Below are 21,789 nucleotides of genomic sequence, written 5' to 3'. Positions count from 1 at the left end.
CAATGTGGGATATTATATCTTGATTGACGGAGGCTTTACCTCTCTGTTATTCCAAGACAGTGGTCTCCAAACTGGGGCCTGAGGGCTGGATGAGGCCTTTTGTGAGCATTTATCCGGCACATGGGGCACTATTCCTAACACTGACACCAAAAGTGGGGGCATAATTCCCCCAACCGACACCATCAATGGGACACTATTCTTCCCACTAACATCAATGATGGGACCCTATTCCATCTACTTAAATCAACGATGGGCCAATAGTCCCTCCAGTGATAGCAATGAAGGGGCACTACTCCTCCTGCTGACCACAGGCACTATGCAACTGAACACCGCACCTGAGACCTTGATTACTCTCACTGATGTTGGCCCTGATACTTTTTCTACCCCCCACTGGCCACAATCTGGCCTCCCTAAAGTCTGAAGGACAGGAAGCTGGCCCTTTGTTTGAAATCTTTGGAGACCCCTGTTCTAAGACGTAGGCTGAAGGAGTGTAATACAACCTATGACTGGCAGAAATCCGCCCATACCATGTTATTGTTAAAAATAATAAATATTTGATTTCAAATATATATTTGCATCATGATATAAAACAGTTTATTGATATTCATTATTTTTACTCCCAAAGCCTTTTTTATTTTAACAAGTGACCAGCAGCAGAGGACTAAAAGCTCCTCTAGCTTTTGTTTCCCTGCAGACAGGCTGGGAAAGAGCTGGGTCATGTGACAGCTGTATATCAATTAGGAAAAAGGTACTTAGATGTTTTTTTTTTTTTTAATAATTACAGTGCCATCATCCTCATACAGAAAGAGAAGCGACAATGTAAACTAAACAGTGTGTGTTTAGTATCACTTCGATGGCCCTGTAGTCTGTTTTTTATGAAATCGTTACTGTGCTTTTTTTTCTACCTTGTCCACTGTGAGCTCCTGAACCTCTCCCCCCCCCCCTCACTTATTTGGAATAGGCAGTACATGTTAGTTATGGTCATGTGTAATGCCCCATGGACAATATAAATCCGATAGTCCATGGTCCAATTCAGTGTAAGAGAGGGTTCTTTGTTCTTATACAGTATACAGTGGGACTATGGAGAACATATGTAGTCACCCTATGTAGTCACCCTCTAACAGAAAGTCAGATCACAGCAACTTAAAAAAAGGAATTTGGAGATTTGGAGGGTGCTGAGAGTATTGGAAGGTCCTTTTTGAGTTAAGGATACATATAGGAATAGAATTTTCTTTTTTTAAATCAGCATTTAGTGTCACTTTGTAAGTGGTGTCATTTGTCTGGCTGTGCTGTATTGCAGATGTGTGTCATTTTTTTCTACATTTACAAAAACAAATCCTTTTGAAGGCAAAACAGTTCCCATATATGTATTTCTCCTGTGTATTTAGCTGTTTCCAAGGAATTCAACTTCAAACTGTGCAAGTGCATATGGACAGCAGTATTGGCTCACTTGATATACATGTTACCTATACTACTATACTATACAGCTCCTCTTCTCTTCTAGTACAAATCTATATACAGAGCTTTGAACACAGATCTTTGCTGAATGTCTGTTGTCCAAGTTCTCTACATTTCCTTGAATTTCGCACAGAGAATCAGCAAAGATGCTGCAAGCATTGTCTTGATAGCCACTAGAGGGAGTAGGAGGAGAATCTACAAATCAGTGCAAGAAACATCAAGAAAATATCACAAAACATTAAATTAGATATAATAACCAATATAAAATAAGATTACAACACAATCTAATCCCTAAAAATAAATGATGATTCCCCTTTAAGCGAGACACTGCCGTGACATATTTCATCTCATATTGTTAGACCTCAGTTGATTAACAGGATATGTACAGGCATAAAATAATGTCATAAAACTGACCAGCTCGTTCATCACCCTACTGACTTTATCTCACTCGGAACTTTATGAGGGAATTGGCATCCAAAGGAAATTGATTATTGAAATTGAGTTATAAAGATGAGATTAAATTCGTATTTGGAATGGAAATATGAAATGCTGGTCAGGGACTGCCTATTCTGAATATGAATGCAAGCTATATACATAACTCTTGTACTGTTTTCAAAAGCAGAGCAGATCAATAACTGATCACAATCTGGTTTAATTAGTCCGGGGAAAGAAGACTGGATTGGTGGTGCATGCTGAGATTGGAAATTTATTAACATCTAGAGACTTACGGGGTTATTTAATAGGACCACGAAGAGTAATAATCGGAGAGCCGGTAAGGGGCACACTGGAATGAATTGATAAGTTAGTGTTCAGTAGCAGAAAACCCATTCTAGTTATATTTAGGGTTGGGCTTCATGTTCGAGTTGAACATAACTTCGACTCGAACATGGGCCGTTCTTGTGTTCGACTAACACAAGAACGGTAAGGGCGTTCGGCGGGATGTTTGACTGCCGCACCCCACAATGCACTGCATCCTGACAGTGCATTGTGATTGGTCAAAGTAATGCACCTGACCATAGGTCAGGTTTAATGCTTTGGCCAGTCACAGCGCATGATGATATAACGTCATCACCCTATTTAAGAACTGTCATCTCGGCGCAGCTGTCAGATGGCGGGAGCCAGTGTTGAGAGCGGAGAGGTTTTTTTTTTCTTCTTTTTTCAGGTCGGCGGTGGCGGCGGGCATCGTGATTGACGTTGGATCTACTTCGGGGGGATATTTTTTTTTTTTTTTTAAATAAAGGACTTGTCAAAGACTGTCTCTTGTCATATTTACACTATACTTTGTTGTGTGAATAGGTAGCAGTACCATGTACCCCATACTCATTCACATGGGGGGGGGGCAGGGTCTGGGGGCCCCCTTGTTAAAGGGGGCTTCCAGATTCCAATAAGCCTCCCTCCCACAGACCCTCACAACCACCAGCCATGGAACATAGGAACAAGGTGCTTTTGGGGGGGAGCCCCCTGCCCCAAAGCACACCCCCCATGTTGAGGGCATGTAGCCAGGTATGGTTCTGGGGGGGCGCTTGCTCGGATCAAGGGTCTGGTATGGATTTTAGGGGGACCCTCACACCATTTTTTAAAAAAATGTTGGCATGAGGGTTCCCCTCAAAATCCATACAAGACCCAAAGGACTCTTGCTACTCTCCCTATAACCCCAACCTCAATACTAACCATATCTTAAACATAGCCTGTTGTGTGCATGCTCACATTTCCTGCACCAGGAACTACTATACTAGTGGTGGTCAACGTAAGTGTATCTCCAAATGACACCATAGTGCTAAGTACTTTGTAAGGATCAGCAGAGCCGTAGTACAAGCTATTTGAATGTCACTTCTTATCACACCTTGGTAAGCTGTGCCAGTGCTGCCCTCTTCAGAGAGGGAAATTTTGAAAAACAGATATACAAAGTAAACAAAAGGGTGCAAAGGCCTAGTGCATTACCAGATAAAACTTCATGAAAGAGAAAAGAGTAATGAGTGCCTACTCACAAAAGCCTTAGGCTAATACAGCAATATAGACTAGACCCAAGTGGCAAGGGTAGGCCTCCTAAGGTTAAATATCAGCAAGAACCTGACATCACCGACACTCATCAGCTAACATGTTTCAAGGGATAGACCCTCTTCATTAGATCAAAGCCTAGGCTTGCTCTGATGAAGAGGATCTGTCCCATGAAATGCATTAGTTGTTGAGTCTCTGTGACAACAGGGTCGTGTTGATACTTAACCTTACGAGGGCTACCCTCGCCACTTGGGTCTAGTCTATATTGCTGTATTAGACTTTTGTGAGTAGGCACTCATTACTCTTTATTCTTTAATGAAGTTTTATCTGGTAATGCACTATGCCTTTGCACCCTTTTATTTTCTTGTATGGTGGTCAATTTACTTGAAATGGAGGGTCTCATATGAGGCCTCTTTCATTGCCAAAGGACCACACATGCTAATCATTAAATGCAGCAGAAAGCTGTCAGAGACTGTAGACATTAAACAGGAGATGGTCAGAGACTATTTGTATGCTACAAGAGATGGTCAGGGACTACAGACATGCTATAAGAGTTATTGGAGACTGAGGACATGCTTGAAAAGATGTTCATAGACTGGTGATCCTTTATATGAGACTGCTAGAGATCACTGCTATTACAGATTCTTTATAGAAAAATGTTTCCACTTTTGTGCTCCCTACAGCCCTCTTTAAAAAATTACTCGCACCACATCTGATATTTGTTTTAGTAAGATCCAGAAGAAAAAAAAACAATAGAAAAAAAGGATGGACAGAATAGAAAATGGCAATTTAGTGCAAATGGAATAACCCAAACCATTTAACAACTGGATGCTAGTCTAAAAAAGATTTTTCCTTGTCTGGTTTGTGTGAGGGTCTAGGTAAGGAGAACACAGAGTGCTGTCTGCAGGGCCGCTGAGGGCTGCACAAAGAGTGCCGAAGGGTCACTTGTGGTCCACTAGCTAGAGTTTGGGCACAAGGGCTCTGTGCTGTCCTGCTAAGGGCTTTTTCACACGGGCGTTCCGATTGGGTCTGCCTGCCTATTTTTCAGGCGAACCTGATCGGAAACCTCCATTCTCCTCTATGGAGTGGCGGGTATACACGGACATGTGCCCATTTATACCAAGACATACCATATGACATGTGCCCACCAACATCCGATCGGATCCGCCAAAAAGGGAAGGATGGGGATCCAATTCCCCTTCCATTCGTCAGATCAGGTCAGATGAAAACAGTCAGGTGGTCCATTTTCATTCGACCATCCAATGAGGAGAGTGAGCAGCTCTGTGTTTGATCCTCCGCCAAGCAAGTAGATCCGTTAAACGGGTCCGCTCCGCGTGAAAGGACCCTAACGGTTAGCCGACAGCTAGCTAACAAAACTGACAGAAGCAGCGTTGTGTTTCATTCCAAAACTGAATTTACTTCTGTGAATAGTTCTGTAAAACTGCAATGCAATCACGTAAACTGAAATTACAATATGCTTGAATATATGTCTCTCACAAATGCGTACCATGAACACATGTCTTCCAAACACATTAAATATACTGAATTGTGAGATATATATTTATATATATATATATATATATCTTTGACAAACACAGCAAAAGAACTTACAGGCATATGTGTAGGGAGGGAGAAGGCAAACTTCACTGGTGTATTCTTCTGGAAGCTAAATTGGAACTGGACTGATGTGTGAATGAAACTTCATATTCTCCTGTTTCAGAATAAAATAGACTGCAATTGCAGTGAATGCCCAATAAATGGCTGCTTACTCAACACGATGATATGAATACAGAACAGACACTATACCATAGCTCAACCCTTCCCAGGACAAAAGATACCACGGGAATGATTAACACTGCCCAATGCAACCCAGTGGGCCACTGTGAACGGGCCCTTAGACTGTATATTAGCTCTAATGCAATGATATTGCTCACAGTGGTAAGTAGGTTGATCTTCACTGCACCGCAGCTGGCACGCCGCCTGGAAGTCAGAGAGCGGCAGCTTCTATTTGAAAGTATCTTTGGATTGATTTCCTTTAGTGGGAATTATCAGGCTGAAATATACGGTACACAATGAACTCTAGTGAGAGCTAGTCCTTTGGAAAAAAGATAGAGAAAAGCAGTATAAAAAGTTAAAATCACACCACACTTAACCTAGCTAGACAGCAAACAGGACATAGTATACTTGTTTGTAATAAGATAAACACCTTGTTTGTATGAGGTCTACCCACAAAACTGCATTCAAATACATTGGAAGTACCTTATATGCCTAGGATATCCTCACTTGTTTTCCCTATGAAATGTATGGGATCCAGCCATTAGTCTAAATGCAGGTCCTGCCCTGTATATCAGAAGTGCAGACTTGTGATTCCAGTGTGAATGAAGACTGTAAGCAATGTTTCCAAGCTCCATTTCCAAATACACTGTAACAGTATTATTATAGTTTTGATATTTATTTTTATTAGTATTTTTATATGCAGATCAGTTGAATTCCCCGTTCTACACATAGGGGTAGATTTACTGAAACTGGAGAGTGCAAAATCTGGTGCAGCTCTGCATAGAAACCAATCAGTTTCCAGGTTTTATTGTAATGCTTAATTGAACAAGCTGAGGGTAGAAGCTGATTGGCTACCATATGCATTTGCACCAGATTCTGAGTGCTACAGTTTTAGTAATTCCCCCCCCCCCCCCAAAATATCAGTCTCAGGAAACTTTTTTCTTTTCTTTAACCCCCTTTCAACCCTCTAATTAATAACCTAAATTGGACCCCAGTGAACTCCTTTCTGCACTGCTATGGTTCTATGGTCAAAGCACACACTTCAGCATAATTATAATAATATAAACAATAGTTATGTTTGACAATCCAGTATAAGCTTCTTTGAAAATTCACCTTTCATATTGTGAGTTCTGCCTGTCTGCTGGACACCACTTGCATCACCTTCATGGATTCCCTGAATGCTTTGCAGTTTCTCCTCTTTTTATCTTCAGTTTCTAAAGACTATATATCCCATAGTACCTTGCTGCATGCGGGTAGTAAGTCCTTTACTGGCTCTGTCTCCTGAGGCTCCTCTTCTCAGCACCTCTGTAGTTCAGAAAGCAGGCTCTGTGAATTCTGTGACACAGCAGTGCCCACTAGAGATGTGCAAGATGAAAAAATGTGCTTCGTTTTGCTCTGGATTCATTCAGTAAGTCAGTCATTCTGTTTAATCAAAATCGTTATATTAGAGTGATTTGTTTTTGAAATTCACTTATCTTATTATCTTATATTCACATATATTCAGATTTGTTTTGCATATTCGTTGTTCCAAATCGATTAAAATTTTTGAGATTCAGATGCCTTCATTATGTCGTTATGTTATTTGGCGACTTGCTTGCAACAACTTCAATGCAATATTGATGCGACTTGCTTGTGACATCGATGCAACATGCTTGCGATTTCAGTGCGGCTTGTTTGCGACTTTGATGTTTTGTGTCTTTGACCAATCATAACAATACAGCGAGGGTGATTTACTAAAATCAGCGTCACTGGTGCATAAACTGATGCAGCTGCGCTGGTAGCTAATCAGGTTCTAACTTCAGCTTGTTCAATTAAAGTGGAAATTCACTCTCTCAATCAACTTTGACTATTTCTAATCCATATGCTGCTATCATTCGTGAATAGGAAGGTATACCATATTTAATTTTTTTATTTTTGTATTTCTGCAGTTACTTCCTGGTTTCCATGCCTAGGCACATGATGTCATACATCCCAGAAGTCTTCAGGAGGGGAGGGAGGGTTCTCAGCTCAGCCTATGCCTGAGCTAAGGGCAGATGGATTCCAGGAAGTAAATGCTACATGAATCATCTTCCCTTACTCAAGATGACTACTGCCAGAAATGCCAGGGGGTGTTTTTCAAAATGATTTCTCAGCAAAAAAAAGCTTGGAGACATGGCTAGATGGCAGAGTTTGCTTTGAACAGGGGCAGACTGACAACTCATGGGGCTCCCGGGCAATAGGGGATCATGGGGCCCCTGTGTCTTTGCCCAAACTCAGAAAAGCCTATGCAAAAGGTACCAGGGGCATCTCATGGGGCCCCCTACTGACCCCAGGCCCTCAATAGAGGATCATGGAGCCCATGTGTCCTTGCCCAAACTCAAAAAAGCCTATGAAAAAGGTACCAGGGGCATCTCATGGGGCCCCCTACTGACCCCGGGCCCTCGGGAAGTGCCAGAGTTTCCAAATGGTCAGAATATTAAAAATGAATTATATAGCATTTTTGGTTTGTGGTGCTCAGATTCAATGTAGTTCAACTTTAAGCTTTGATGAAAAAAAAACTGGAAGCTGATTGGTTTCTATGCACCAGATTTGCACTCTCCAGTTTTAGTAAATCAACCCCAGTGTGTAACACGTATTATTGCACTTACAAAACACTCAAAGTTGAAAATGAATGAAACAATTGAATTTGTTGTTTTCGCTACAATTTATTTCAGATTTGTTAACATTTGTTACCATTGTGATTTGGAGATTTGGGTACAAAAATGTTGTCTGAATTTCGATTCTACTCACAGGACATAGTGACTACGTGTCACAGAATTCAAGGGAGGAAATGTGTGGAGATCTTCACAAAGTAAGTTTACAAACTTCAAGATCATTCAGTGTAATAAGAGTGGGGTAGAAATAATGAAAATACAATGTGGAAATGAATATATGATTTTACATTTGGACCAGAGATACGCTTTCACTTTTTTCACAGCTCATACGTAAACTTTAGTTGTTGGTATTTTTTATAGCATTGCATAAAAAGCATATGATAAAAAAAAATTGTAAATAAATTCACCACGCTTTGTAGAAGAAATGTCATTTTAGTATCATTATCGATGGGAATACACAAATTACCCAGTAAAATATGTACATTTATATACAGTAACTCCAGTTGTTTTATAACTAACACTATAACACTAGTCAGACTAGAAAATGGTGTACTGAGTGATGTCATTATGACATAATTTTGTCTTTAGAATACATAGGAAAACAAATATTTTTGGAAGAGTATTTTGCCAAAAGAATATATTTTGTTTTACTCTAAATTTTTATAAATAATACTTTGGTATCATAAATATTAGACCCATTGCTAGGATGTAAAAATTGCTCTGATTCATAAGAGGTATATAGATGGCTAATTAAAAAAAACCACAGCAGTCTTATTTGCATATTTTGTAAATATGTGTAGGCGTCTCACACCGCAGACCTCTGTTTTTATTACAAGTTAGAAATAGGTTTAATAGATCTTATCTGCTGGCTGGCGGATTGCTGGGGAATTTGATATTTTGTATTGCGCACTTGGTGAATTAATTCTTTTGTTTACCAGCTTTACTAGCTTAAAAGTGATTAAATGGCTTCATATTTGCCCTTTATGCGGTGAAAGAGATAATGCCTGTTCAGCTTCTGCTATAAAGAGTTTGCCTGACGAGTGAAAGACGCAGTAGAAATATTTGTGTTTTTAGAGTGTTACTAAACCTACAACAGTAAAATCAGTCTGTATATGCAGTAAAGCATGCTTGATATACTCACTGTGGAACCTAAGGGGTTAATCATCTGCATTGTGTAAAAAGACTGTTTGATCCTGTCTTCTCTAATCCTCACCTTCTTCTACTGTTCCCAGTACATCTGCTGATAGAACAGAGCTCTAGGAGTCCCTCTGCACATGCTCAGTGATTATTGCTAGAGAGTTTATTTCTTTGAGAGGGTGCATGTGATCAGCACAGGGCCAATGAGCGCTGTCCAAACAGAGGAGCAGTCATGCAGCCTCATAGGACAATCAGAGGAGAATGAAACCTTTTCCTACAGGGTTAACCAGTGCTCTGCTGGACACTGATAGAAGTCACAGGACTGCTATATATTGCTGCTGATGAAAGGTATTTATGAATGCAGGGTCCTGGGTTTAGTAAAAATTTAAGTTCAGATTGTTTCCTTATCAATTTTCAATTATCAATTTTTTTGAAGTGGTATTCAACCAAATGCCAAAATGTAATATATCACAGCTTCATTAGATGCAGTGGCAGCATTCACTTTCCTTTTTTTAAGCTTTTTTCCCTCTGTTTTCACCTTGTGACCTGGCCAGTAAAACACCATATTTATTAGAGAGCACCCACTCTGGATGAAGGAGCAACAGAGACACCATTGAACCACAGCATTGTCATTCTGGGGGAGGGGTGTGTTAGAAGTATTAACAGATTTGGGGTGGGTGTCAGGGCTCCAGGGTGTGGCCAGAGGTATGTGAACTGATGCAGGGAAACGCAGGCTTCAGATATGTTATAACAATATAATTTATTAACACTAACAATACATAAACGCAGTGCAATACTAAAACATAACACAGTGCAAACGAACCAAACCAAACCACCCACAGATAACAATACATACAATGCAAGCGTTGTCAGGCAGGCCGGGTCAATAACAATCGGGCAGGTAGGAACAGGAGGAGCAGGCAGAGAGTAGTCAGGTCACGAGCCGGGTACAGCAACTAACGGGCAGGTAGGTACATGGGGTCAGGCAGAGAATAGTCGGGGTCACAAGCCAGGGATCAAACAGGAGAAGTCAGCAGAGGTCCGGATCAGGCAGGGTCAGCAACAAATCAGTCAGACAGGGACAGGGACAGGAACAGGAATAGGGATGCAGGTAACAAGATACAGGGCCCAGGAAAAACACACACCAAGGCCCAGACTGCAGGTCTGGCCATCCCTTAAATACACCTGCATAATCAGCTTCAGGTGTTTGGCTGGCTGCAGGGTTGAGTCTCTGATTGCTGAGAGCACCCGCTGGCCAGCCCTGGTACTGCAGCCCACAAGGCAGGTGAGTCCCACCATTACTGGCAAGTCCATTCCTGACAGTGGGTTAGATGCACTAACAAACTGAAGCCAAACTCCAGCTCACACCTTTTTAACCAGTTACAGTAATAGTTTTTCCCTTCTGGAACAAAATTTTAGCATTACTAAATAAAAGCTGACCATTGTAGACACCCCTGTTGGTGGTAAATGGTTTGTCTCGGCCCTCTAACTGCTACATCTGCAGGACAACTTGTAATGGTAAAAAACAAGAGAATTACTGGTTAGATCACCAGGTGAAAATAAGAGTACAGAGCATAAAAAAAGAAATGTATAAAGCCTCCACATCTAAGAATTGGTAAGCTGCAATATACCAAGAAAACTGTTGACTAAAGAATTAAAAAATGACTTCTTTTCACTGCTTTAGTCCGAAGAGTTGAGGAGGCACAAAGAAAAGTCTTCTTTTTGGCAGGAAGGTACATAGGCAAATTATTGCCTACCATATACTGTATAACCAAACTAGATCTCTAAGTAAAACTATAGGCAAAAGAAAAAGTGGTATATAGTGTATGTTGCAATCATTATGTTGCATTAACATAGCATTTTTTAAATTTTTTTTTAGTTTTTTTACCTGTCAATCGTGCCAGTAGATCCGTTAAATTTATACTTTAATACGGTGATAAGGCTGTTTGTTCTTCAGTGAAATCATGCAGCAGTGTTGATACCCTATGAATAGGGTAGTCTTTGACAGACATGTAGAGACAAGCAAAGTGGAATTTAATCTAACTATATCAGCTGTGCTCCAGTGATGTAAAGTCCGCAAGCTCCCTTGCCTTGCCAACATCATCGTCCGGTCTTTTTCTGGGTTTGGCATCTTCCGCCATCTTCAGTGCATGTACATGGGAGTTAATTGTCCTGGAACAAAGGCAAGCAGAGCTCAGTGTACATTCTAAAGATGTTTGAAATAGGCACATGAAAAGCTTGTATTGCAGAAGAGACATAGTATGCCTCTTCTGTAATAATAGTAATAATATTAATAATAATTATAATAAAACCTTAATAAAAAAGAAAAAGCCTTCCTGCTCTAGGTGGCTCTGTTCCAGAATAGAGAATAAATTGCCAGACAAAACTAGTTCTGTTCCAGAATAGTTTTTGATTACAGAAGGTAGTGTCACCAGGTGTTAGGCCCCATATAGTTAGAGCCCTCTTGTAGTGATGTCATGGGTGAGTCAAGGGCCAGTTATAAGGCAGGTTGGGAGAAGCCCTAGTGCAGTTGGGGCATGGGTGCCAATCACCCCACACCAGTACAGATGTAGCCAGCATGTGGAGGCCCAGGACAGGGATGGAGGCCAGAGGCAAGTAGACCTACACTCAGGAGAGCTGGCTTTAGACTTCCTGACCCTTTTGAAGGTGGGGGCTAGGGCGAATTGCAAAAGTAATTTCAGGCCAAGAGTTTCCTGAGTGAGGCTATTGCGCTGGAGGGTCCTGGGAAAGGTGTACCTATGGAGGAGGGATTTACAGAGATCTTTTTCCAGTGAGTACTAATGACTCTGGGTGGATGTACAGACTTTCAGAGGGAAGATTTCTGTTTAAAGTGCTTCATATGCTTTCACGTGTGACTACTGCATACCGTCCACTAAATGTGATTGGCAATGTACTCTCAAGTGACTTCAGAATGTACTGTATGCCAATGTGAAGTGACTGTTTTGTGCTATTTTCCAAGTACCACCAGTAAAGTGCAGCAACCTCATTTATGTGTGAACATTCCTTCCTTTGTGGATGTCGCATGGAAGCCTCTGGCATGGAATGGGAAACAATATGGCAGAGAGTACAGCAGGAGGGCTAGTGTTCTAGAAAGGACAGGAGCGGAGCAGGGATTTGTGTTTTGTCACCAACATCCAGTTATTCACAGAACCCCTCTTACATGCTTGCTTTTGGTAAATTTGTAGAAATAAAAGCTGACTGTTGAGAGCACCATTCACAATATTACAGTATATGATTTATCCCATCCCTACAGCTGTCACTTTTGCTGGACAGCTTTGCCTGCAAGCATAGAAAAATATAAATAAAAGCTTATGAAATAAAAAAAAGGAGTGTATAGACTGACTACTATTATACAGGTATTAACCACATACAGTTAAGAGAATGAAATACTTTACATCATTGTGATCCTTAATGGATATTCCATAAATAGTGCAATACATTTTACAAGCACTGTTTGATAGGTAGCTGGATTTATAGATATCACGTACCTACAGTCTTGGCACCTGCAGCGCTGCTCCTTAAATGCCATACTACTATACAATTTAGCCATCCTCCAATAAACCTTGAATATGGCTACCACCTTGGAGATGGACTTTTTATAAAAATATGTGTACGTTAATGTGATGTACTGTTGTTCTGGAATATTTTGCCTTTACTAATACTAATAGCTAATTCACAAAAGGAAGTAAGCAGATTCGTATGGTACAATTTCAACTCTCATTTTCCAGGGCAGGTATGTATTTTATTGTCATAGATAGATGTAGATAAAGAAGAAAAGGAAAAGTTGTAATTCTCAAAAACCTATAAACATGCTGGTCAATAAAGAGCCACACCGGCTGCCATATCCACATTCTTGATGCTTTTATTTAGAAATATGTGCTCTCTAAGGCTTCATTAACACCAGAATGTTGTTGTTTACAGAACACACTAAAAAAGGCATGTTGCGTTTAATGTGCTATTTGTTGCTAATAGCACCCCAGATATGGCAAACAGACGTATGTTTTGGTGTGCGCAAAAACACTTGATATATGTAACAAAATGTGCAGTAAAAAAACATAAAAAACGGAACGCAGCAAAACACTCCAGGGGCTACTTTGCGAAAAAGGATCAGTATACACAGGATTTAGCAAACTAACATGCTGCTTTCCCTTCCATGTAAGCATTCCTCCCAACTGTCCCTGATTTCGAGGGACTGTCCCTCATTTGGAACAAAGTCCCTCTGTCCCTCTTTCCTCCTCGTTTGTCCATCGTTTTAGTCTGATCTATATAGTTGTATATAAAATGCACTATTTATCTTTCCAAAAGTGTTTCACAGTGTTAAACCTTTCATCCAATTTCTAAGCTGTTGCATTTTTAAACTTTAAAAGCCAATATAAAGGAATAGTAGTGGTAAAAAAAAAGAACTTGTGGGTTTAACTAATCTTTTTTTTTTTTTAATTCTCCTAGCATTTTATAATTCTCCTAGTAGCAGGGGGTGTGTCCTATGCCTACATACATTTTCTAATAGGTGTCCCTCATTCCCATCTCAAAAAGGTGGGAGGTATGTGTAAGACATTAAACTAGTTATTCCACCAACAGGGTTAGCGCAGACATACTGTATGTACAACAGGCTCACTTTGTCTCTTTGAATTCTTGCACAGTGTAAAGCCCTGGTCCCCAACCTGTAGCCCAAGGGCCACATGCAGCACTTTGATGTTTGAAGTGTGACCCTTGGGCCCCAGAGATCAGTAGAGGGAGCATTGATTTGTTAGGGGCCCTTAATACTAGTAAAGTCTAGTGGTTTCATGCAACATGTCCCTAGTCCCTGACTGTCTACTATAGCATGACTTCATTCTCCAACCAGTCTTGAAGATCAATCTCTGTCCATTTCCTCTATCAAGTCTTCCAACTGTGACAGTTTTCTGTAGCATTACATGTAATAAATGCTATATGCGGCCCTATGGAGATGTTGGGATATTTGACAACCACTGGTGTAGAGCAACCAAAAAACTGATATGTATCTGTAGTTCCCCTCTAGATGGCCAGAGGGAGCTAGTTATATTTTTTTAGAGAGAAGCTGAGTAGCAACTTGGGCATGAGTCATCCAGGTAGATTTAGGTCTGCAGATCAGTTCCCTGAGACCTCCCCCTGCTCTAGAGACTTGAGTAGTTTCTGGAAGGCAGGGGGGAGGAGGGGCTATGCATACATAAGGGATCTTGACCAATCTCCAGGCAGGAGCCTTGGCATGAAGTCAGGACAGCCCTTAAGTATGACTGAGCCTGCTCAGCAAGAGGAGAGTTCAGGTGGAAGATGAACTGAAAGGCTGAGATGCAGAAGCCTGGGAGGTGGCCCAGTGGGAAGGGGCCTACCTCCAGGCTGAAGCTGAAAGAAGGATCTCTCAACCTCAGCATTTCCCTTTGAGAGGACCACCTATGCAGCAGGGAAGGAGCCAGCCCAGCAGAAAGCCTGAAGGTAGCTACCAACCCAACAAGCTCATAATAGAGGAACAGTGAGTAGTCCTACACCCCTTGAGCGGATAAGGAGAAAGGGTATTTGGGTTTGAAACCAGACTGGCCCTCATCTGGAACTGCTGATTTGCAGAAACAGATTCAGGGTTCCCTTGCGCAGGGATTTACCCAGAGCAGCTGGATGAGGAGAGGATTCATCTGGGGTCTGGGGTGGTACATCAGGAGAGGATGGAGAACTCTCCAGGAAGAAAGCATTTTTGCCGTATAGAGACTTGTACATAGTTACGAAGTAGCTGTCTTCAGTTGCAGTTTCCATGTGCATCTCATACATCCCTTGACCCAATCCAAGTGCAAATACCCCTAATAAAACCTAAAAAAACAAGCTTAATGACTGTTTACTGTCTCCAGAATGCAAGTCTGTGAAAAATGTGTGTTGCCTGGCTGTGCAGGACTATAGGGGGACCCAAATCTTCAGCATCTTCTAAGGAGATAGTGCTACATATCATTATCCAGGGGTGTTTTTAAATACAGTGGTCCTGTGTGAAAGATAATAAGCTGGGCCTCCTTTTTTCAAGCCTTTAATCTAATCCACTGTATTATATGGGAGCATACACAATAGGTACCTAGCAATGCCTGGAGCTGGTGACCTTGAATGCAAAGCATCTGTGTCTAGGCATAATAGAATTGTTGATCGCATGTAACCACTTGTGAGCACTTGCAAGCATTTAGCTCCAGCATCGGCTATTGCTTTGTGCCCAATAAACCCTTGTGCCCCTCATCCTTCAGACCTTTAGACTGCATACTAACACTTGGTTTTATAGCTTTTTTTGAATCCCTTTTATTATTTGGAATCATTTGCAGGGACTTTTGGGGAAAAAGCCTGGCCCATGCATCCACTGGCACTAGTCTGGATGTGAGGTGGTACCAGCCATACATATGTATTACATGTGTACTTGATAAGCATTTTGTTGGCACTGCACTATCCCTCTGAGGAGGCATGCCAGTGCTTTTGTCACAGGGTAACTATCCTGCTGTCTTATAAGTGGTATCCTTATTGGATGCTGTTGGGTAACCAGAGGAGATGCAGGCTTTCCTTTGGGAGGAAGAAGTTTGCTGTGTGTACTGCTGTGGACCACTTTAGTGAATTAGGTCTGCTGGCCAAGCAGAGAAGTTATTCCCAGCAACTCTAGCTTGGACAGATACATTTGACTTTAGTTCTGACTTTTGCAAAACAATTCCATTATCTTTATAAATAACCTTGTCATACTTTGTATCAGTAACATAGTAATTTCATTTCATTATACATGATGAAAATTAATAGTCCCATAGTGCCTGCAACTACAAAGGTCAGTATGGGCTTTTAAAGGAGAAGATAGGGTTGACTATAAAAACAAACATTCATACTGATCTCTATGCATTGCTGTGATGCTGTAGCTGTCCCTCGCTGGCTCTAAGACTGAGAACTGAGCTATTACATGACCGCTGATAGCTCAGTTCCTTGTCTTCTCAGAGTGGAGAGGAGTGACTGTCAGTCACTCCTCTCCATTCTGCTTCACCAGTCATCATTGGAGGAGGGCGTGGGAGCAGCTGGCTTTGGCTCTCATCCGTGTGCTCAGAATTGGAGCCATCTGTCAGTCAGGCATCTGGTGGATCCTAACAGTATGGTCAAGATCCTTCCAGAGCCTGGAGTGGCTCTGTGACTTCAAGCCCACTCTCGGGTGATTCTGGGTCACAGGAGAGCACAAGTAAAAGCACTCCTATGACCTACAAGAGAAGTATGGCCAAAAAAGAGTTGGCTATAGTTTTCTTTTAAAGCTCCTTTACTGCCAGTTTGAGTGACAAAAAGGTCTTGGAATAGGTAAAAGTTAAAGCAAAATTTCACTTGAAAATTACACTCACCACCATCCCCTACCTCACCCTTAAGGCCTCTCCCCCAAGCCTCTTACACAATAAATTTTTTTTTTGGGGGGAACAGGTACCTTTTTTTTGGTGGGACTTGCTCCCACTTCCCCATAACTCATCTAGGCGAGGGTGATTTTCTGTCTGTCTGCACCCTCCTCCCATAGTAGCCTCCTGGGATAATGTCACACATGCCAGGAAGCTATAGGACCAGTCTCCCTGCAGCACAGATATCGCATATGTTCAATAGGGGGTAGGCTGTGAGTCCTCATGAAGACATAGTCTGCTCCCAAATGCAAGATGTTGGTGCGGAAGATCAGAAACCCTGACAATAATCGAGTGCATGGAAGACAGTGCTGGATTTCATGGGCTAGTAAATATTGTGAGCTGGGGATAGTTAGCAGGTACAAAGCTCCCTGGAGTGAGCACATTTTCAGGTGAAGATACCAGTCCAGGGATGTAATGACAAACACTGCAATGTTTATTGGTGCTATTCAACCCCAGATTGGTGATAGGGCATGCTGGGCAATTGCCTGATGGGCCAGGGCTGCCCGGATAGTATGGGCAGCAGGATGGCATATAGAGGAACCAATCTGTCCATTTCTCTCTTGCAGTTGCTGAATGCCCGCTTTTCCTCCTCTCCCTCCTGCAGGCATTCAGCCACCCTTCCGCCCCTCCTATATACCTCCTGCTGCCCCGAGCTCCTGTGTACTCCCCCCACGGCCACCCCCCCCTCATCCCCCCTCCCCTGTCCCACCAGTTGCTGTGAGGGATCTGTCAGAATAGAGAGCAGAGAAGGGGCCGGTAAATATGTATTTTACTGGCTCCATCCTTGTCTGAATATACAATCAGTGATTGGTACCAATTACTGACTTTGTCCATTCATAACTGAGATATAGTAAACTGTGTTTACTATATTTCAGTTTATGAATGAACAGGAAGCTCTGTACAGAGCTATTTCTGTTCATTCATTCTGAGCTTCTGAGACTGCAGAGATGGAAATTGAGGGCTGTGTCCTCAATCCCCTTTCTCTTCATCAAAGGTGAGATGTTAGGGGTATATTTAAACCCCTGATATCTGACCAAAGTCCCCAACTGGGCTCCTAAAAAAAAAGTAAAAAATAATAAATAAATAACATTGTAAAAAAAAGTAAATCAAACAAAATGGTAAAGAATAATAAACAAATTAAATAAAATAAAAAAACTACTGACAACAATGATGGAACTACCAGGGTCTCAAAGGTCGCACCTGCAACCAGGCCTTGGCGATCTGACACTGGGCTCTGAGGGAAGGGCCCCTGGGCTTAGGGCTACTCATTCTAAAATGTCCAGGCCTATTTTCTGTCCCAGTCCAGGCCTGGTGCTATTTACAGGTACCGTACAGTGTTGCACAAAAAAAAAAAATCAAAAAGTTCCAAAACAAAATCATAGCCATGTCCCTGCACTAACTACACACATATCCACGCCCTAACCAGCAGGCTGAGCAAGCCTAACCAACCTTACAGCTCTTACAGACACGAGCTGTAAGCTCTTACAGTCTGTTCCCCAGGCTCAAGAGCATTGAATTCTAGGTGATCCTAAATTGCCAAAAGGGAGATGTGCAAAACCCAAACTGGACAGACAATTAGAAGACTCTAAAAGTGTACGAGAGGAGCTAGGGGGATGTGTAAACCCTGAACAGGACTTTTCCAGGCTCCCTTTGAGACACTCTGCTACAGAATGTGCTGCCATAAAGTCAGTAGCTACAGTACTTGAAGTTGCTGACTTTAATTTTCAATTAGCCGGGTAAAATTCCAGTTTGAAGAACCATAGGTGAGAAGGAAGAAATTCAGCTTTGCTCAGGTTCTGCAAATTTTATACTTGTAAGTAAATAACATTGCAGCCAGGATGGATCTTTATAAGTTGCACAAATGTATGGTAAATATGAATCATTTTGTGCACCTGTGCACTCCATTGGAAGATGAATCACGCATCATTTTGCACACGGCACAGCATAACCCTAAATGTTTGTATTCCTTATGCAGAAGGAGGACAATATTCTCAGTTTCCTCTGTAAAAGCAGGAGAGAAATGAAAGAGATGTGCTATTTTATTGGAATGGCAAAAGTATGTTATGTCAGATAAGACAAAGAGGACACCTGGGGGGAAACTGTACAACACCAGTAATGAGGGAACATCTTCAACAGACTCCAGGGAGACGGAGCTGAAATGACACAGACTGCGTACGTGCACTGAAGACGTTGTTCTGATACAAAGCCAATGAGCCAATAAAGTGGGTTCTATAGGCTTGTTTGAGCACAGGATAAGAAGATTGTCAATTGTCTGCAAATACACTCAATTTTAAAGTTTGCATTAGACTTGGCAGCAGCGGGACTTCTGCAAATAATCTGACCACCAAATCATATTTATGTAGATGTGTGCATAGACTTCATGACTGGTATAAGTGTAACAACACACTTTTTGTGGAGATGGGAGAATCATGTATTAGCCAAAAAAAATTCAAACAGGGCCAACAGAGGTTACTCACCAGAGATCTGTTGAGCTGGAATATCAAATGAGGTTTGACTTTACACTACAGACATATTCAGTAATTAACTATCCAATATTAATAGGCAAAATTATTATTTCATTTTGGATAGAGCACGTAAGGGCCCTTGTCAGGTTTTTATTACCAACTGCTGTCATATTCATGATGTGGTACAACTTAAAGACGAATTCCAGGTGTGGCAATTTTTACATAGTTACATCGGTCCACCATGAACCAATATAACTTTGCATATACCATACTTGTGGGTCCCCATGGAAATTTAAAATTACCACACTAAGCACCACTACTACAATAATATCCACAAGGTTTGGGCATGGGCTCAGCATGGGTGCCATTCAGAGAACACTTTCCATTTTCTCAATTAATGCAAAGTGTTCTCTGATGGACGAGGTGGAGATTGTGACATGACCACTTCACCTGTCTACTTCATCCAATCATAGAACACGTTAGATTCGTTGAGAAAATGCAAAGTGTTCTGTGAATGGACCTGTTCCAATTGACATGCCTCTTGTGTTCACAATATAGCAGGGCAGCTGCTTGACACAGGACTTGGAAGCTAGTGGAGATCATTGTAGCAACAGTGCCTGCTACACTGATTTCTACCTTCCAGGAGGATCCCACATGTATGGCACTTACATTAGTCCAAGCTGGACCACTGTAACCATGTAAAAATTGCCATACCTGGAAATCAGCTTTAAATCCGAAAACTTCTTTTATATTTTGGATAGAGAAGAGGGCAGAAAACATTTTGTTAATTGTGTGTGTACCCATTGGGTAGATGTGTTCAGTATTTTCAGTATCCAATAAATGCTGAAAAGTTCAAACACCTTGTAGGTTCTTATGTCTCAAGAGCTCTAGAGGTGAGATACCAGCATTTGAGGTCCCATACCTGAGAAAAAAGTTACAATCGGGTCTCAGGTGAGCAACCCCAGGTGAGCAGTACCAACCCAGATGGGCAAAGAGACAATGTCTCTTTAAGCATGTATTTCGGTATGCAGAAGATTAATTTGTAAGGTAATAGATGGAAGTGGGAGAGGTACTAAGGTGACCCGGTGGGAAATGGTATTGTGTCACCAGTGTGGTGATGTTCACTTGTAGGCCAAAGAAAAGGAAGAATGCGGGGCAGAAATACAGAAATACATTTTGTGTTGTCACCCTCTTTCAGCCATATAGCACAGCAGAACTGGATAGATTCGTGGCTTAAATCCTGCACATTGCTCACTTTTTTCAAACGTACACTTAACTTTTTGTTCAGAGTTGCCTGTTAACTCCACCCTGCTTTTTTATCGATATCTATCTAATTCAGCAGTGGTATCAGCGATGTACTGTATACTATTGCTACCATCAAGTTTAAGTCAGATATCACAGAAAACATACGGATTATCCCTCTGCAGACCTCCACTCTTGCTTTACAGTATTGGTGGACATCAATTAAGGGCCTTTGCAGCTCCAGAATGTGACATTTTCAGTTCAAATCCCCAGAAAGGGACTCGAAGGAATCCTGGGATTATGGCTGGTTTCGTTGTTCGATAGCCATTCCAAAAACAAAACTATATCTATTAAAAATAATGAATCCCATTAGAGCCAGAAGCATTTCACGGTGTGATTAATGCTGTACACATATTTTCTATGGATTCCGTCCCAGTTTCGCAGCCAAGGGATGGTCATAAATAGTCTCCTGCGCACCTTTAATAGCTCTCCGTTCAGATTAATGACGCAGATATTTTATATATGTGACCTCTCGTGTTTATGGGCACTCAGCAGGCTTAAATCATGCTGAAATGTTTTTATGCTTTTGGTCATAACTGTTTGAGATGACTTCTAGCATTGCATGTCATTTTATGCTTGGTTACTCACGTGTGCTAACCACAACGCCGGCTAGATTGCAGCTGACATGGCACGCTGTCATTTTTGATGGCAAAACATAGAAAGTAAATGTTCTTTCACACACATATTCTGGCACACATGTGCATGTTTTTAGTGCAGCTAAGAGCATAAGCAAAAATGACTTATATTTCGCAGATAATAGCATTAACAAGTGTTTTTTCCTGAGACCCAGCATAACAAAGTTTGATTACCTGCCAGCAGATCTGATGATTTTCCACTTCCTGAATTAGGAGAACGATACTTTACAGTCTGCAGTGTAATCGTTGCAGCATTGTCACCCTGTAGAAAGTGTAGTCTAAAATTGACATGTAGCGTTAGATGGGATTTAACCCTTTAAGTGCCATGTGTTTTTTACACACATTAAAATGCACATTAGGCCTGAAAATTAGTGAAGCCCCCAATTGTTATTTATTTTCTGAAAGCAGAAGCCCTGGAAAATAAAATAGTCATAGTTCCAAGTTTTCACATAAATGATAGCACAAAGTTTTAGCAACCACAACATTTCCAGTACACTAATATTAATTTTAGTGCACAAATATGGAAAAAGATGAGGTTGTGCTGAGTAAATAGATACCCAACATGTCATGGCTTAAAATTGTACGCAACTGATAAATGGTGACAAACTTCGGTACCCAACATTTTCCAAAGAGGAAGCTTGAAAAACTTTGAATAATGGTCCTAAAATGATTGCTCTTAGGCTCATGTACACTGCAGCTGATAAACTCAAGTTCAGCCCCTGAACTCTCCCTAATGTTTTCCTATGTGTCCATGTACACTATGTCGTTCACAGTCGTTTACAGGCAGTTGAGTTTACAGTCGTTTTTTTGAACGCACCAAACTTGCGTTCAGGAGTAGATTTTATCAGCGTTTGAAATGCCAAACGCGTGTAAACCGCGTTTATTAGCGTTTGCGTTTAGAAGCGTTTTTTAACTGTTCCATATCGAAATGCTGTACAGAGCCTTTTTTCATCATTAGAAATGCATGCAA

General features: G+C 41.4%; 1 protein-coding gene across 3 annotated transcripts in view; it reads left to right on the top strand.

Moving 5' to 3' along the window:
• LOC149467785 (carbohydrate sulfotransferase 1-like) overlaps window positions 1–21,789 on the top strand; it is a 103,856-nt gene that overhangs the window by 12,883 nt on the left and 69,184 nt on the right. For 2 of the 3 annotated variants that reach the window (XM_089671202.1, XM_089671201.1), the window contains exon 2: window positions 8,004–8,062. The exons of the other annotated variant lie outside the window; for it this stretch is intronic. The gene's annotated coding sequence lies outside the window, so the exon portion shown is untranslated. The remainder of the gene's footprint in view (window positions 1–8,003; window positions 8,063–21,789) is intronic. 3 annotated transcript variants of the gene reach the window in all.

The sequence above is a fragment of the Staurois parvus genome, unplaced genomic scaffold, assembly GCF_062004578.1.
Source record: "Staurois parvus isolate SC_StPar_1 unplaced genomic scaffold, SC_StPar_1.0 ptg000101l, whole genome shotgun sequence".
Classification (NCBI taxonomy): domain Eukaryota; kingdom Metazoa; phylum Chordata; class Amphibia; order Anura; family Ranidae; genus Staurois; species Staurois parvus.
Note: the sequence above shows the minus strand (reverse complement) of the source record. Positions and strands in the feature narration are given on the sequence as shown.